Genomic DNA, 17,500 nt, shown 5'->3' on the forward strand with positions numbered 1-17,500 from the left:
TGGTGTGAAGTCACTAAGTAAAAATACTTTGAAGTACTACTTAATTATTTTTTAGGGGTATCTGTACTTTACTTTAGCATTTCCATGCGTAGCAGGACAGGAAAATTGTTGAATTTACACTTATCAAGAGAACACGTGGTCGTCCCTACTGCCTCTGATCTGACTAAAAATGCTTTGTTTGTAGATGATGTCTGAGTGTTGGAGTGTGCCCCTGGCTATCTGTAAATTGAAATAACAAGACCATTGTGTAGTTTGCTAAATATAAGGGAATGTAAATAATTTTAGCATTTACTTTTACTTTTGATGGTTTGACCAATGACATTTGAGTATATTTAAGTATATTTAAAACCAAATACTTTTACTCAAGTAGTATTTTATATATATATCACATTATCAACCAGATATACTAACCTGTATATATGTAGTATCACATTATCAACCAGATATACTAACCTGTATATATGTAGTATCACATTATCAACCAGATATACTAACCTGTATATATGTAGTATCACATTATCAACCAGATATACTCACCTGTATATATGTAGTATCACATTATCAACCAGATATACTCACCTGTATATATGTAGTATCATATTATCAACCAGATATACTAACCTGAATATATGTAGTATCATATTATAAACCCTATCGCTACCTATAAAGTCTCACATTTCACTTACTTTTATATTTTGTTGAATTTCTGTTTCTAATGTCTGTTGTTTTCTGTGATTCTAATTTCTTATTCATCCACAGGGAGCAGAATGGTACGTTCTGTGTGTGTGTGTGTGTTTGCATGTCTTTGTGTGTGTTTGTGTGTGTGTGTGTCTTTCTGTGTGTGTGTGTCTGTGTCAAATCAAATCAAATCATATTGTATTGGTCACATACACATGGTTAGCAGATGTTATTGGGAGTGTAGCGAAAATGCTTGTGCTTTTAGTTCCGACACTGCAGTAATAACCAACAAGTAATCTAACAATTCCACAGGAGCTACCTAATACATACAATCTAAGTAAAGGGATGGAAAAATATATGCACATATAAATATATGGATGGGCCATGACTGACCGGCATAGACGAGATGCAATAGATGGGATAAAATACAGTATATACATCTGAGATGAGTAATGCAAATATGTAAACAGCATTATTAAAGTGGCATTGATAAAGTGACGAGTGATCCATTTGTTAGAGTGGCCAATGATTTGACTCTGTATGTAGGCAGCAGCCTCTCTGTCTTAGTGATTGATGGCTGTTTAACAGTCTGATGGCCTTGAGATAGAAGCTGTTTTTCAGTCTCTCGGTCTCAGCTTTGATGCACCTGTACTGACCTCGCCTTCTGGATGGTGGTGAGGTGAACAGGCAGTGGCTCGGGTGGATGTTGTCCTTGATGGTCTTTTTGGCGTCCCTGTGACATCGGGTGCTGTAGGTGTCCTGTAGGGAAGATAGTTTGCCCCCGGTGATGCGTTGTGCAGACTGCACTACCCTCTGGAGAGCCCTGCGGTTGTGGGCAGTGAAGTTACCGTACCAGGCGGTGATACAGCCGACAGGACGCTCTAAAATGTGAAGTTTGTGAGGGTTTTAGGTGACAAGCCACATTTCTTCATCCTTCTGAGGATGAGGAGACGCTGCTGCGCCTTCTTCACCACACTGTATGAGTGGACCATTTCAGTTTGTCCGTGATGTGTATGCCGAGGAACTTGAAACTTTCCACCCTCTCCACTACTGTCCCTTCGATGTGGACTGGGAGGGGGGGGGGTCACCCAGTGCTGTTTCTACAATTATCTCCTTTGTTTTGTTGACGTTCAGTGAGAGGTTGTTTTCCTGACACCACACTCCGAGTGCCCTCACCTCCTCCCTGTAGGCCGTCTAGTCGTTGTTGGTGATCAAGCCTATTACTGTTGTGTTGTCTGCAAACTTGATGATCGAGTTGGAAGCGTGCATGGCCACGCAGCTATGGGTGAACAGGGAGTACAGGAGGGGGCTGAGCATGCATCCGTATGGGGCCCCAGTGTTGAGGATCAGTGAAGTGGAGATATTGTTTCCTACCTTCACCACCTGGGGGCGGCCCGTCAGGAAGTCCAGGACCCAATCGCACAGGGAGGGGTTGAGACCAAGGGCCTCCAGCTTAATGATGAGCTTGGAGGGTACTATGGTGTTGAATGCTGAGCTGTAGTCAATGAACAGCATTCTTACATAGGTATTCCTCTTGTCCAGATGGGATAGGGCAGTGTGCAGTGTGATGATGATTGCATTGTCTGTAGACCTGTTTGACCTGTTGGGGCGGTATACAAATTGGAGTGGGTCTAGACCAGGGGTGGGCAACTCCAGTCCTCGAGGGCCTGATTGGTGTCACACTTTTTCTCCATCCCAAGCAAACACAGCTGATTAATCAAATTGTATTCTAAACTGAAGATCATGATTAGGTGATTATTGGAGCCAGGTGTGTTAGCTGGGGCTGGGCAAAACTGTGACACCAATCAGGCCCTCGAGGACTGGAATTGCCCACCCCTGGTCTAGGGTGACAGGAAAGGTGGAGGTGATATGATCCTTGACTAGTCTCTCAAAGCACTTCATGATGTCAAAGTGAGTGCAACGGGGCAATAGTCATTCAGTTCTGTTACCTTTTCCTTCTTGGGTACAGGAACAATGGTGTCCATCTTGAAGCATGTGGGGACAGCAGACTGGGATAGGGAGAGATTGAATATGCCCATAAACACCCCAGCCAGCTGGTCTGCGCAAGCAATATTATTATCTGAGGCTACCCGGAACGCGTCCCAGTCCGCGTGATCAAAACAATCTGAAGCGTGGATTCCGATTGGTCAGACCAGCGTTGAATGATCTTAGTACATTCTGTTTGAGGTCCTGCCTATAGGAGGGGAGAAGCAAAATGGAGTCGTGGTCGGATTTGCCGAATAGAGGGCAGGGGAGGGCCTTGTATGCATCGCAGAAGTTTGAGTAGCAGGGATCCAGTGCTTTGCTAGCCCGTGTACCACAATCGATATGCTGATAGAATTTAGGTAGGCTGTATCTCAAATTTGCTTTTTTTAAATCCCCAGCTAAAATACATGTAGTCTCCGGGTATATGGTTTCCAGTTTGACTAGAGTCCAGTGGAGTTCCTTAGGGGCCGTCGCGGTATCTGCTTGGGGGGGGTATACACGGCTGTGACAATAACCAACGAAAATTCTCTTGGGTGATAATACGGACGGCATTTGATTGTGAGGAATTCTAGGTCCGGTGAACAGAAGGACTTGAGTTCCTGTATGTTGTTACAATTACACCATGAGTCGTTAATCATGAAACATACACCCCTGCCATTCTTCTTCCCTGAAAGATGTTTATTCCTGTCAGAGCAACGCACAAAGAATCTGGTGGCTGTACCGACTCTGACAGCCTGTCCCCAGAGAGCCATGTTTCCAGAGTATGTTACAATCCCGAATGTCTCTCTGGAAAGAAACCCTTGCACTAATTTCGTCTACCTTGTTATCTAGAGACTGGACATTAGCGAGTAATACACTGGGAAGCGGTGGGTGGTGTGCGCGCCTCCGAAGTCTGCCCAGAAGGCTGCTCCATTTACCTGGTTGTTTTGGGTCAGCCTCTGAAAACAGTTTGAACTAAGGGTTAGGGTTAGGGGTTAGGGTTAGGGGTTAGGGTTAGGGTTAGGGTTAACAAAGGATCCGCTTTGGGAAAGTCATATTCCTGGTCGTAGTGTTAGGGTTAGGGGTTAGGGGTTAGGGTTAGGGGTTAGGGTTAACTAAGGATCCGCTTTGGGAAAGTCATATTCCTGGTCGTAGTGCTGATAAATTGACCACGCTCTGATATCCTGGCTGTATGAATTAACACTTCAGATTTTCTGGGCTAACAATGTAAGAAACAATACATTCAAAAAATACTAGATAGTTTCCCAAGGACTAGAAGCGAGGTGACCTGTGTGTGTCTGTGTGTGTCTGTGTGTGTGTGTGTGTGTGTGTGTGTGTGTGTGTGTGTGTGTGTGTGTGTGTGTGTGTGTGTGTGTGTGTGGCTGTGTGTGTGGCTGTGTGTGTGGCTGTGTGTGTGGCTGTGTTTTTCTCTGTGTGTGTGTGTGTGTCTCTGTGTGTTTCTCTGTGTGTGTGTGTGTGTGTGTTTCTTATTTAATATTTCTCTCTGTCTTGTCTGTTCCAGAGGAGGTGGTTGAAGGTAAGAAAAGAATAATAAAAGAAACATTTATTGTTTTGTCACATGAACTGAAATTAATTGAAAATGATAGAACTTGAAAGAACAGGTCGTGGTTAGGGTTAGTTTAGCTATTAGTTTAGCTATTTGTAAATGTTGATTGCAGTGGCCTCAATCAGGAGCACACAGGGGGTTCCTGGTTTTCATAAACAAATCTACTTTGAAAGAAAAGTTTACACCTCACACACATGGCTATGAGCTTAAACAAAGGAGACACCCCTACCATGTCATACATAGAGTTTAAATTTAATCAACTTGGAATTTGCATCCCAGTATTACACTTTCTATACATCACAGAAGACTGAAATACAACGAAACCGTTTGAAATTAAACACCGGAATTTCAGATAATTATGAAATTATTAATATTATTAACATTCCACCCAGGAGGCCGCTCTGGTCATTCAACTGCAGGAAAGGGGTATGGACAATGTGGTTTCAAATGAGACCGGTTCTACTTTTCTACTGATTCTGATGCTCTCCTTATCTCTTTCTCCCTAAAAGTGTGCACTCATTCACTCCTACTCAAGGATTTAAAAGCTTTGGATTGGTGAAGACGTAGTTTCCGCCATAACTTTACACCAATCAAATGTCTTGAAGTGAACAAGTGCACACCTTAGGGAGCAGAGGAGGAGATAGGCTTTTCTGCCTGTCTATCACTCTCTCACTTTATGTGTCCTAGAGGATGCACAGGAAGAAGAGGAGCCAGCCATAGAGGAGGAAGAGGAGACCAATGAGGAGCCAGGTCAGAAGTCATGTTGGAGGGGCTTATGAAAGATACCGTAGCACTACTAGTATCTAAAAATAGAACATTAACCTACGTCAGTAGAAAAATAACATAACCCTACCAGACCCTACTGTAACGGCTTTCTTCCTGGGATGAAGGAGAGGACCAAAACGCAGCGCGGTGTTCAACATGTTTAATAAAGAACGAGAACACTACAAGCTACAAAACAATACATGTGAAAACCGAAAACAGTCCTTTCTGGTGCAGAACACAAAGACAGAAAACAATCACCCACAAACCAACAGTGCAAACAGGCTACCTTAATATGGTTCTCAATCAGAGACAATGCAAAACACCTGCCTCTGATTGAGAACCATATTAGGCCAAACAACAACCCAACATAGAAACACAAAACAGACTACACCCACCCAGCTCACGTCCTGACCAACTAAACAAAGACTAAACAAAGGAAATAAGGTCAGGAACGTGACACCTACCTCCGTAGAAAATACAACATAACCCTACTAGACCTTACCTCAGTATAATATATATAACATTACTGCTGTTTTGTGGATACTATTTAATGAAGCTGCCAGTTGAGGACTTGTGAGGCGTCTGTTTCTCAAACTAGACACTCTAATGTACTTGTTCTCTTGCTCAGTTGTGCACCGGGGCCTCCCACTCCTCTTTCTATTCTGGTTAGAGCCAGTTTGCGCTGTTCTGTGAAGGGAGTAGTACACAGCGTTGTACGAGATCTTCAGTTTCTTGAAAAGTTCTCGCATGGAATAGCCTTCATTTCTCAGAACAAGAATAGACTGATGAGTTTCAGAAGAAAGAAACGCTGATGCTCCAGATACTCAACTAGTCTAAAGAAGGCCATTTTATTGCTTCTTTAATCAGAACAAAAGTTTTCAGCTGTGCTAACATAATTGCAAAAGGGTTTTCTATTGATCAATTAGCCTTTTTAAAATGATAAACTTGGATTAGCTGACACAACGTGCCATTGAAACACAGGAGTGATGGTTGTAGATAATGGACCTCTGAACGCCTATGTAGATATTCCATTAAAACAACTGCCATTTCCAGCTACAATAGTCATTTACAACATTAACAATGTCTACACTGTATTTCCGATCAATTTGATGTTATTTTATTGGACAGAAAATGTGCATTTCATTCGAAAACAAGGACATTTCTAACTTACCCCAAACTTTTGAACTGTTGTGTATATACAGTAGATATCATAACCCTACTAGACCCTACCTGTCACGCCCTGGCCTTAGTATTCTTTGTTTTCTTTATTATTTTAGTTAGGTCAGGGTGTGACATGGGGAATGTTTGTGTTTTGTCTCGTTTTGGGTGGTTATATGGAAAAGGGGGTGTTGGGTTTAGTGTATGGGTTTGTGTTGAGTGAATGTTTCTAGGTATGTCTATGGTTGAGTGAATGTTCTAGGTATGTCTATGGTTGCCTGAGTGGTTCTCAATTAGAGACAGATGTCTTTCATTTGTCTCTGATTGGGAGCCATATTTTAGGCAGCCATAGGCATCATGTTTTTGTTGGGTCATTGTCTAGGTCTGTGTCTGTGTCTAGGTTGCATGTTTGCATTTTGTTCGGTTATAGCTTCACGGTCGTCTATTTGTTGTTTTGCTTCGTTCGTTCATCTCCTAAATAAAGAGAAGATGTATTTTTTACACGCTGCGCCTTGGTCCTCTCTCTCTCCCATGGTCGATCGTGACACTACCTCAGTATAATATATATAACATAACCCTACTAGACCCTACCTCAGTATATATATATAACCCTACTGGACCCTACCTCAGTATAATATATATAACATAACCCTACTAGACCCTACCTCAGTATATATATAACCCTACTGGACCCTACCTCAGTATAATATATATAACATAACCCTACTAGACCCTACCTCAGTATAATATATATATATATATACATAACCCTACTAGACCCTACCTCAGTATAATATATATATACATAACCCTACTAGACCCTACCTCAGTATAATATATATATACATAACCCTACTAGACCCTACCTCAGTATAATATATATATTATATAACTACTGAAACTAGCTGTGCAGCAATGCTCCCCATCCAACCTGACAGAGCTTGGATATATCTGCAGAGAAGAATGGGAGAAACTCCCCAAATACAGGTGTGCCAAGCTTGTAGCGTCATACCCAAAAAGATCGAGGATGTAATCACTGCCAAAAGGTGCTTCAAAAAAGCACTGAGTAAAGGGTCTGAATACTTATGTAAATGTGATATTTAAAAAAATGTTTTAATACATTTGCAAAAATGTCAAAAAAACGTTTTTTTGCTTTTTCGTTATGAGGTATTGTGTGTAGACTGATGAGGGGAAAAAAACAATTTCCTCCATTTTAGAATAACGTAACAAAATGTGGAAAAAGTCAAGGGGTCTGAAAACTTTCCGAATTCACTGTAATAGCATAACCCTACTACAACCTACCTCAGTAGAATATATATAACATTACCCTACCACACACGTGCACAGACACACACACCTCTTGTCTTTATCAGTGTTATTTTTCTTTTCCTGATGCAGGGGAGGAGCCACAGGAGGGAGAGGAGGAGCATGCAGATGAAGGGGAGGGGGCAGAGGAGGGAGAAGGTAAATAATTGGCAAGCTCGTTTTGCATCGACCGGTCCCGTGACTGTTGCCCAGGTAGAGTTAGCACCGCTGGTGAACGCTAAAGGCCCCACTCAAAACCAACAGCGAGGCCAGATATGAGGGATGCGGTTCAATCATAGACTGTTTATTTTAGGTGGGGTCCAAAATTACTGCCACCCTTGATAAAGATGAGCAAAAAAGACTGTATGAAATAAATAACACAAATACTGAGGTATTGTTGTGTGCAAAAAAAAGTGAAAATAAAATATTTCACACTAAAATAATTTCTCATGGAAAGAGATTTTGTTCAACAACAATTTTCTTTTTTTAAAGGTAGGGGTTAGGGTTAGGGTTAGGGTTAGGGGTTAGGGGTTAGGGTTAGGGGTTAGGGGTTAGGGTTAGGGGTTAGGGTTAGGGGTTAGGGTTAGGGTTAGGGGTTAGGGGTTAGGGTTAGGGGTTAGGGTTAGGGTTAGGGTTAGGGGTTAGGGTTAGGGTTAGGGTTAGGGGTTAGGGTTAGGGTTAGGGGTTAGGGTTAGGGGTTAGGGTTAGGGTTAGGGGTTAGGGTTAGGGTTAGGGGTTAGGGTTAGGGGTTAGGGTTAGGGTTAGGGGTTAGGGGTTAGGGTTAGGGGTTAGGGTTAGGGTTAGGGTTTAGGGGTTAGGGGTTAGGGTTAGGGGTTAGGGGTTAGGGGTTAGGGTTAGGGGTTACGGTTAGGGTTAGGGGTTAGGGGTTAGGGGTTAGGGTTAGGGTTAGGGGTTAGGGTTAGGGTTAGGGTTAGGGGTTAGGGTTAGGGTTAGGGGTTAGGGTTAGGGGTTAGGGTTAGGGGTTAGGGGTTACGGTTAGGGTTAGGGGTTAGGGTTAGGGGTTAGGGGTTAGGGTTGGGGTTAGGGGTTAGGGTTAGGGGTTAGGGGTTAGGGTTAGGGGTTAGGGGTTAGGGTTAGGGGTTAGGGGTTAGGGGTTACGGTTAGGGTTACAATTATTGACATCCCTGTTTTCAATACCTTTCAATATCTCACCTTGCAACTAAAAGGTTAGGGGTTAGGGTTGGGGTTAGGGGTTACGGTTAGGGTTACAATTATTGACATCCCTGTTTTCAATACCTTTCAATATCTCACCTTGCAACTAAAAGGTTAGGGGTTAGGGTTAGGGTTAGGGGTTAGGGTTGGGGTTAGGGGTTACGGTTAGGGTTACAATTATTGACATCCCTGTTTTCAATACCTTTCAATATCTCACCTTGCAACTAAAAGGTTAGGGGTTAGGGTTAGGGTTAGGGGTTAGGGTTGGGGTTAGGGGTTACGGTTAGGGTTACAATTATTGACATCCCTGTTTTCAATACCTTTCAATATCTCACCTTGCAACTAAAAGGTTAGGGGTTAGGGGTTAGGGGTTAGGGTTAGGGTTAGAGGTTAGGGTTAGGGGTTAGGGGCTAGGGGTTAGGGTTAGGGTTATTGACATCCCTGTTTTCAATACCTTTCAATATCTCACCTTGCAACTAAAAGGTTAGGGGTTAGGGTTAGGGGTTAGGGGTTAGGGTTAGGGTTAGGGGTTAGGGGTTAGGGTTAGGGGTTAGGGGTTAGGGTTAGGGTTATTGACATCCCTGTTTTCAATACCTTTCAATATCTCACCTTGCAACTAAAACGGCACTGGGCCTTTTTCAAAAGTATTTGATGAGTTGGAGAATACACGATTTGTGGATTTTGATGTGTGCTTTGGTTTATTGCCTTGCTGGAAGATCCACTTGCGGCCAAGTTTTAGCCTCCTGGCAGAGGCAACCAGGTTTGTTGGCAGAAATGTCCTGGTACTGGATAAAGTTCATTATGCCGTTGACCTTAACAAGTGGAAGCAAATAGCCCCATAACATCAAAGATCGACCCCCATATTTTACATTTGAAATCGGGTTCTTTTCTGCTTATACATCCTTATTTTGACGCCAAAACCACCACTGGTATGAATGGCCAAAGAGCTCTGTTTTCATGTCATCCAACCAATGTAAACGCATGGAGTTTGCTAAACGGCATTTGGATTGAAACCGATGCCTTGGCCAGAGCTTTTTGGACACACACCAGGATTATCCTTTTTACTCATCTTTATCAAGGGTGCCAATAATTTTGGACCCCACTAAAAATGGACAAACCCGTCGATGACGTTACCCCATTCATTCCTACAGTATGTGACTGTGTCCGTCTGTCTGTCTCTCTGTCTGTCTCTCTGTCACACCTGGACATCTCTAATGACTCTTTTTTTCTCTCTCCACCTCTCTCTCACTCTCTCTCGCTCTCGCTCTCTCTCTCTTCATCCACAGAGGAGGCCAAACCTAAATTCAAGTAAGTCCTCCAACATGTTATTGAATGGGAGGTTTGGAAGGTTAGATTGGATTGGAATGTGGAAAACATGCTGGGAGTTGTTGTTGTCCATTCTTATTCTCTCTCTCTGTCTCTTTCTCTCTCCCCTTCCCTCTATCTCTCTCTCTTTCTCTCCCAATTCAATGGGGATTTATCGGCACGGGAAACAGATGTTTAGTAAAATAAACAATGAACAAAATTGAGAAGAAGTAAATGTAACATTAACAAGAAAACATTAGAAATTAACAGTAAACATTGCACTCAAAAAGGTTTAAAAAAGGACATTTCAAGTGTTATATTATCAGCTGTGTACAGTGTTTTGGTAATGTGCATATAGTTGTAGTATGAATAGTGAGGGAAGATAACTAAACAGATAAATATAGGTTGTATTTACAATGTTGTTTGTGCTCCACTGGTTGCCCTTTTCTCATGGCAACGGACCACAAATATTGCTGCTGTGATTGCACACTGTGGTATGTCTCCTAACACATATGGGAGTTTATCAGTGTTGGATTTCTTTTCAAACTCTTTGTGGGTCTGTGTGATCTGTGGGAAATATGTGTCTCTAATATGGTCATACATGTGGCAGGAGGTTAGGAAGTGCAGCTCAGTTCCCACCTCCTTTTGTGTACAGTGGGCACACATCCTGTCTTCTCTTGAGAGCCAGGTCTGCCCTTGGAGACCTCTCTCAATAGCAAGGTTTAGCTCCCTGAGTCTGTACATAGTCAAAGCTTTTCTTCATTTTGGGTCAGTGACAATGGTCAGGTATTCTCCTACTGTGTACTACTCTTTGTTTAGGGTTCCAACTTGCTCTGGTTGATTCTTTCCAGTGTGTCAAATAGTTCTCTTTTTGCTTTCTCATAATTTGGTTGGGTCTAAAAGTGTTGCTGTCCTGGGTCTCTGTGGGGTCTGTTTGTGTTTGTGAACTCCAGAACCAGCTGGCTGATAGGACTCGCCTCTAGCTTCATCTCTCTGTAGATGAGTGCTTACAATCGAATTCTCTTCGATTATAGTCACAGCCGTGTATATCCCCTCCCAAGCAGATACCTCATCGGCCCTGAAAGAACTTCTCTGGACTCTATGTGAACTGGAAATCATACATCCTGAGACTGCATTTATTGTAGCCGGGGATTTTAACAAAGCTAACCTGAGAACGAGAATTCCTAAATTCTATCAGCATATCGAATGCGCGACACGGGCTGGTAGCATTCTGGATCATTGCTACTCTAACTTCCGCGATGCATACAAAGCCCTCCCCCGCCCTGCAATCGGCAAATCTGACCATGACTCCATTTTGTTGCTCCCAGCCCATAGACAGAAACTAAAACAGGAAACGCTGTGCTCAGGTCTGTCCAACGCTGGTCTGACCAATCGGATTCCACGCTTCAGGACTGCTTCAATCACGTGGACTGGGATATGTTCCGGATAGCCTCAGACAACAACATTGATGAAAACGCTGACTCGTGGGTGAATTTATTGGAGATGTCGTACCTACGGTGACTATTAAAACATTTCCTAACCAGAAACCATGAACCGCTTTTAAATCATGGCAAGGTGAAACCGAATACAAACAGTACAGCTATTCCCTCCGCAAGGCAATCAAACAAGCAAAGCGTCAGTGTAGAGACAAAGTAGAGTCGCAATTCCACGGCTCAGACACAAGAGGTATGTGGCAGGGTCTACAGTCAATCACGGATTACAAAAAGAAAACCAGCCCTGTCGTGGACATCGGCGACTTGCTCCAAGACAAACTAAACAACTCCTTTGCTCGCTTTGAGGACAATACAGTGCCACTGACATGGCCCGCTACCAAAACCTGTGGGCTCTCCTTCACTGCAGCCAATGTGAGTAAAACAGACGGCATGCCTAGCCGCATCATCAGAGCATGCGCAGACCAGCTGGCTGGTGTGTTTACGGCCACTTTAACCTGTTTGGGCTGCAGGGGCAGTATTGAGTAGCCGGATAAAAGGTGCCCATTTCAACTGGCCTCGTACTCAATTCTTGATCGTACAATATGCATATTATTATTACTATTGGATAGAAAACACTCTCTAGTTTCTAAAACCGTTTGAATTATATCTGTGAGTAAAACAGAACTCCTTTTGCAGCAAACTTCCTGACAGGAAGTGGAAAATCTGAAATCGATGCACTGTTCTAGGGCCTGCCTATTAATGTCTTTGATTTTTATTAGTATAGATGCACTTCATACGTCTCCACTAGATGTCGACACCAAACTAAGGATAGAGTCCAGTGTGTGGGTAGAGTCCAGTGTGTGGGTAGAGTCCAGTGTGTGGGTAGAGTCCAGTGTGTGGGTAGAGTCCAGTGTGTGGGTAGAGTCCAGTGTGTTGGGTAGAGTCCAGTGTGTTGGGTAGAGTCCAGTGTGTTGGGTAGAGTCCAGTGTGTTGGGTAGAGTCCAGTGTGTTGGGTAGAGTCCAGTGTGTTGGGTAGAGTCCAGTGTGTTGGGTAGAGTCCAGTGTGTGGGTAGAGTCCAGTGTGTGGGTAGAGTCCAGTGTGTGGGTAGAGTCCAGTGTGTGGGTAGAGTCCAGTGTGTGGGTAGAGTCCAGTGTGTGGGTAGAGTCCAGTGTGTGGGGTAGAGTCCGGTCAGTGTGTGGGGTAGAGTCCAGTGTGTTGGTAGAGTCCAGTGTGTGGGGTAGAGTCCAGTGTGTTTGGTAGAGTCCAGTGTGTTGGTAGAGTCCAGTGTGTGGGTAGAGTCCAGTGTGTGGGTAGAGTCCAGTGTGTTGGGAAGAGTCCAGTGTGTGGTAGAGTCCAGTGTGTGGGTAGAGTCCAGTGTGTTGGGTAGAGTCCAGTGTGTGGGTAGAGTCCAGTGTGTGGGTAGAGTCCAGTGTGTGGTAGAGTCCAGTGTGTGGGTAGAGTCCAGTGTGTGGGTAGAGTCCAGTGTGTTGGTAGAGTCCAGTGTGTGGGTAGAGTCCAGTGTGTGGGTAGAGTCCAGTGTGTGGGTAGAGTCCAGTGTGTGGGTAGAGTCCAGTGTGTTGGTAGAGTCCAGTGTGTTGGTAGAGTCCAGTGTGTGGGGTAGAGTCCGGTCAGTGTGTGGGTAGAGTCCAGTCAGTGTGTGGGGTAGAGTCCAGTCAGTGTGTGGGTAGAGTCCAGTGTGTGGGTAGAGTCCAGTCAGTGTGTGGGGTAGAGTCCGGTCAGTGTGTGGGGTAGAGTCCGGTCAGTGTGTGGGGTAGAGTCCGGTCAGTGTGTGGGGTAGAGTCCGGTCAGTGTGTGGGGTAGAGTCCGGTCAGTGTGTGGGGTAGAGTCCAGTGTGTGGGTAGAGTCCAGTGTGTGGGTAGAGTCCAGTGTGTTGGGTAGAGTCCAGTCAGTGTGTGGGGTAGAGTCCGGTCAGTGTGTGGGGTAGAGTCCGGTCAGTGTGTGGGGTAGAGTCCGGTCAGTGTGTGGGGTAGAGTCCGGTCAGTGTGTGGGGTAGAGTCCGGTCAGTGTGTGGGGTAGAGTCCGGTCAGTGTGTGGGGTAGAGTCCGGTCAGTGTGTGGGGTAGAGTCCGGTCAGTGTGTGGGGTAGAGTCCGGTCAGTGTGTGGGGTAGAGTCCGGTCAGTGTGTGGGGTAGAGTCCGGTCAGTGTGTGGGGTAGAGTCCGGCCAGTGTGTGGGGTAGAGTCCGGTCAGTGTGTGGGGTAGAGTCCGGTCAGTGTGTGGGGTAGAGTCCGGTCAGTGTGTGGGGTAGAGTCCGGTCAGTGTGTGGGGTAGAGTCCGGTCAGTGTGTGGGGTAGAGTCCGGTCAGTGTGTGGGGTAGAGTCCGGTCAGTGTGTGGGGTAGAGTCCGGTCAGTGTGTGGGGTAGAGTCCGGTCAGTGTGTGGGGTAGAGTCCGGTCAGTGTGTGGGGTAGAGTCCGGTCAGTGTGTGGGGTAGAGTCCGGTCAGTGTGTGGGTAGAGTCCGGTCAGTGTGCGGGGTAGAGTCCGGTCAGTGTGCGGGGTAGAGTCCGGTCAGTGTGCGGGGTAGAGTCCGGTCAGTGTGCGGGGTAGAGTCCGGTCAGTGTGCGGGGTAGAGTCCGGTCAGTGTGCGGGGTAGAGTCCGGTCAGTGTGCGGGGTAGAGTCCGGTCAGTGTGCGGGGTAGAGTCCGGTCAGTGTGCGGGGTAGAGTCCGGTCAGTGTGCGGGGTAGAGTCCGGTCAGTGTGTGGGTAGAGTCCAGTGTGTGGGTGGAGTCCAGTGTGTGGGTAGAGTCCAGTGTGTGGGGTAGAGTCCGGTCAGTGTGTGGGGTAGAGTCCAGTGTGTTGGTAGAGTCCAGTGTGTGGGGTAGAGTCCAGTGTGTTTGGTAGAGTCCAGTGTGTTGGTAGAGTCCAGTGTGTGGGTAGAGTCCAGTGTGTGGGTAGAGTCCAGTGTGTTGGGAAGAGTCCAGTGTGTGGTAGAGTCCAGTGTGTGGGTAGAGTCCAGTGTGTTGGGTAGAGTCCAGTGTGTGGGTAGAGTCCAGTGTGTGGGTAGAGTCCAGTGTGTGGTAGAGTCCAGTGTGTGGGTAGAGTCCAGTGTGTGGGTAGAGTCCAGTGTGTTGGTAGAGTCCAGTGTGTGGGTAGAGTCCAGTGTGTGGGTAGAGTCCAGTGTGTGGGTAGAGTCCAGTGTGTGGGTAGAGTCCAGTGTGTTGGTAGAGTCCAGTGTGTTGGTAGAGTCCAGTGTGTGGGGTAGAGTCCGGTCAGTGTGTGGGTAGAGTCCAGTCAGTGTGTGGGGTAGAGTCCAGTCAGTGTGTGGGTAGAGTCCAGTGTGTGGGTAGAGTCCAGTCAGTGTGTGGGGTAGAGTCCAGTCAGTGTGTGGGGTAGAGTCCGGTCAGTGTGTGGGGTAGAGTCCGGTCAGTGTGTGGGGTAGAGTCCGGTCAGTGTGTGGGGTAGAGTCCGGTCAGTGTGTGGGGTAGAGTCCAGTGTGTGGGTAGAGTCCAGTGTGTGGGTAGAGTCCAGTGTGTTGGGTAGAGTCCAGTCAGTGTGTGGGGTAGAGTCCGGTCAGTGTGTGGGGTAGAGTCCGGTCAGTGTGTGGGGTAGAGTCCGGTCAGTGTGTGGGGTAGAGTCCGGTCAGTGTGTGGGGTAGAGTCCGGTCAGTGTGTGGGGTAGAGTCCGGTCAGTGTGTGGGGTAGAGTCCGGTCAGTGTGTGGGGTAGAGTCCGGTCAGTGTGTGGGGTAGAGTCCGGTCAGTGTGCGGGGTAGAGTCCGGTCAGTGTGCGGGGTAGAGTCCGGTCAGTGTGCGGGGTAGAGTCCGGTCAGTGTGCGGGGTAGAGTCCGGTCAGTGTGCGGGGTAGAGTCCGGTCAGTGTGCGGGGTAGAGTCCGGTCAGTGTGCGGGGTAGAGTCCGGTCAGTGTGCGGGGTAGAGTCCGGTCAGTGTGCGGGGTAGAGTCCGGTCAGTGTGCGGGGTAGAGTCCGGTCAGTGTGCGGGGTAGAGTCCGGTCAGTGTGCGGGGTAGAGTCCGGTCAGTGTGCGGGGTAGAGTCCGGTCAGTGTGCGGGGTAGAGTCCGGTCAGTGTGCGGGGTAGAGTCCGGTCAGTGTGCGGGGTAGAGTCCGGTCAGTGTGTGGGGTAGAGTCCGGTCAGTGTGTGGGTAGAGTCCGGTCAGTGTGCGGGGTAGAGTCCGGTCAGTGTGCGGGGTAGAGTCCGGTCAGTGTGCGGGGTAGAGTCCGGTCAGTGTGTGGGTAGAGTCCGGTCAGTTTGCGGGGTAGAGTCCGGTCAGTGTGCGGGGTAGAGTCCGGTCAGTGTGTGGGGTAGAGTCCGGTCAGTTTGCGGGGTAGAGTCCGGTCAGTGTGCGGGGTAGAGTCCGGTCAGTGTGTGGGTAGAGTCCGGTCAGTTTGCGGGGTAGAGTCCGGTCAGTGTGTGGGGTAGAGTCCGGTCAGTGTGCGGGGTAGAGTCCGGTCAGTGTGCGGGGTAGAGTCCGGTCAGTGTGCGGGGTAGAGTCCGGTCAGTGTGTGGGTAGAGTCCGGTCAGTGTGCGGGGTAGAGTCCGGTCAGTGTGCGGGGTAGAGTCCGGTCAGTGTGCGGGGTAGAGTCCGGTCAGTGTGTGGGTAGAGTCCGGTCAGTGTGCGGGGTAGAGTCCGGTCAGTGTGTGGGGTAGAGTCCGGTCAGTGTGTGGGTAGAGTCCGGTCAGTGTGTGGGGTAGAGTCCAGTTTGTGTGCATAGAGTTAATGCAGGTAGTCCGGGTCGTAAAATGCTTAGTTATTCAGCAGTCTTGTTTAGAATTCTTCTGGCTTGGGGGTAGAAGCTGTTCAGGGTCCTGTTTGTTCCAGACTTGGTTCACTGGTACCGCTTGCCATGCGGTAGTAAAGAGAACAGTCTGTGGCTTGGCTTGCTGGAGTCTTTTACCATTTTTTGGGCCTTCCTCTGAAAACGCCTCGTATAGAGTATGGCAGGGAGTTCTGCCCCATTGATGTACCGAGCCGTTCGCAATACCCTCTGTAGCACCTTGCGGTCAGATGCCAAGCAGTCAAGATGCTCTCGATGCTGAATCTGTAGAACGTTTTGAGATATTTTTAACCTCCCGAGGGGGGGAGGCGTGGTCGTGCCATCTTCACCACTGTGTTGGTGTATTTGGACCATGATAGATACTAAGTGATGTGGGTTAGACCTGCACCACTACAGCCCTGTTGATTTAAATGGGACCACTACAGCCCTGTTGATTTAAATGGGGGCACTACAGCCCTGTTGATTTAAATGGGACCACTACAGCCCTGTTGATTTAAATGGGGGCACTACAGCCCTGTTGATTTAAATGGGACCACTACAGCCCTGTTGATTTAAATGGGACCACTACAGCCCTGTTGATTTAAATGGGACCACTACAGCCCTGTTGATTTAAATGGGACCACTACAGCCCTGTTGATTTAAATGGGACCACTACAGCCCTGTTGATTTAAATGGGACCACTACAGCCCTGTTGATTTAAATGGGGCCACTACAGCCCTGTTGATTTAAATGGGACCACTACAGCCCTGTTGATTTAAATGGGGGCACTACAGCCCTGTTGATTTAAATGGGGGCACTACAGCCCTGTTGATTTAAATGGGACCACTACAGCCCTGTTGATTTAAATGGGACCACTACAGCCCTGTTGATTTAAATGGGACCACTACAGCCCTGTTGATTTAAATGGGACCACTACAGCCCTGTTGATTTAAATGGGACCACTACAGCCCTGTTGATTTAAATGGGACCACTACAGCCCTGTTGATTTAAATGGGACCACTACAGCCCTGTTGATTTAAATGGGACCACTACAGCCCTGTTGATTTAAATGGGACCACTACAGCCCTGTTGATTTAAATGGGGCCACTACAGCCCTGTTGATTTAAATGGGACCACTACAGCCCTGTTGATTTAAATGGGGGCACTACAGCCCTGTTGATTTAAATGGGGGCACTACAGCCCTGTTGATTTAAATGGGACCACTACAGCCCTGTTGATTTAAATGGGACCACTACAGCCCTGTTGATTTAAATGGGACCACTACAGCCCTGTTGATTTAAATGGGACCACTACAGCCCTGTTGATTTAAATGGGACCACTACAGCCCTGTTGATTTAAATGGGACCACTACAGCCCTGTTGATTTAAATGGGACCACTACAGCCCTGTTGATTTAAATGGGA

At 46.8% G+C, this 17,500-nt stretch overlaps 1 protein-coding gene and 1 long non-coding RNA gene across 3 annotated transcripts in view; both read left to right on the plus strand.

The window, feature by feature from the left end:
- The window catches only part of LOC129861387 (uncharacterized), a 5,033-nt gene extending 1,420 nt beyond the window's left edge, over positions 1-3,613 (plus strand). The window contains exon 3 of the long non-coding RNA XR_008760585.1: positions 760-3,613. This is a non-coding gene — a long non-coding RNA (uncharacterized LOC129861387). The remainder of the gene's footprint in view (positions 1-759) is intronic.
- A 548-nt stretch (positions 3,614-4,161) lies between these two features.
- Positions 4,162-17,500, plus strand: part of tnnt2a (troponin T type 2a (cardiac)) — a 17,438-nt gene continuing 4,099 nt past the window's right edge. Inside the window, exons 1-4 of one of the 2 annotated variants that reach the window (XM_055932785.1) lie at positions 4,162-4,180; positions 4,898-4,960; positions 7,532-7,597; positions 9,898-9,919. The gene's annotated coding sequence lies outside the window, so the exon portion shown is untranslated. Of the gene's footprint in view, positions 4,181-4,617; positions 4,637-4,897; positions 4,961-7,531; positions 7,598-9,897; positions 9,920-17,500 lie in introns of those variants that run through there. The other variant, XM_055932786.1, reaches the window with a different exon arrangement.

Source organism: Salvelinus fontinalis, chromosome 8 (genome assembly GCF_029448725.1).
Source record: "Salvelinus fontinalis isolate EN_2023a chromosome 8, ASM2944872v1, whole genome shotgun sequence".
In the NCBI taxonomy this organism is placed as follows: Eukaryota; Metazoa; Chordata; class Actinopteri; order Salmoniformes; family Salmonidae; genus Salvelinus; species Salvelinus fontinalis.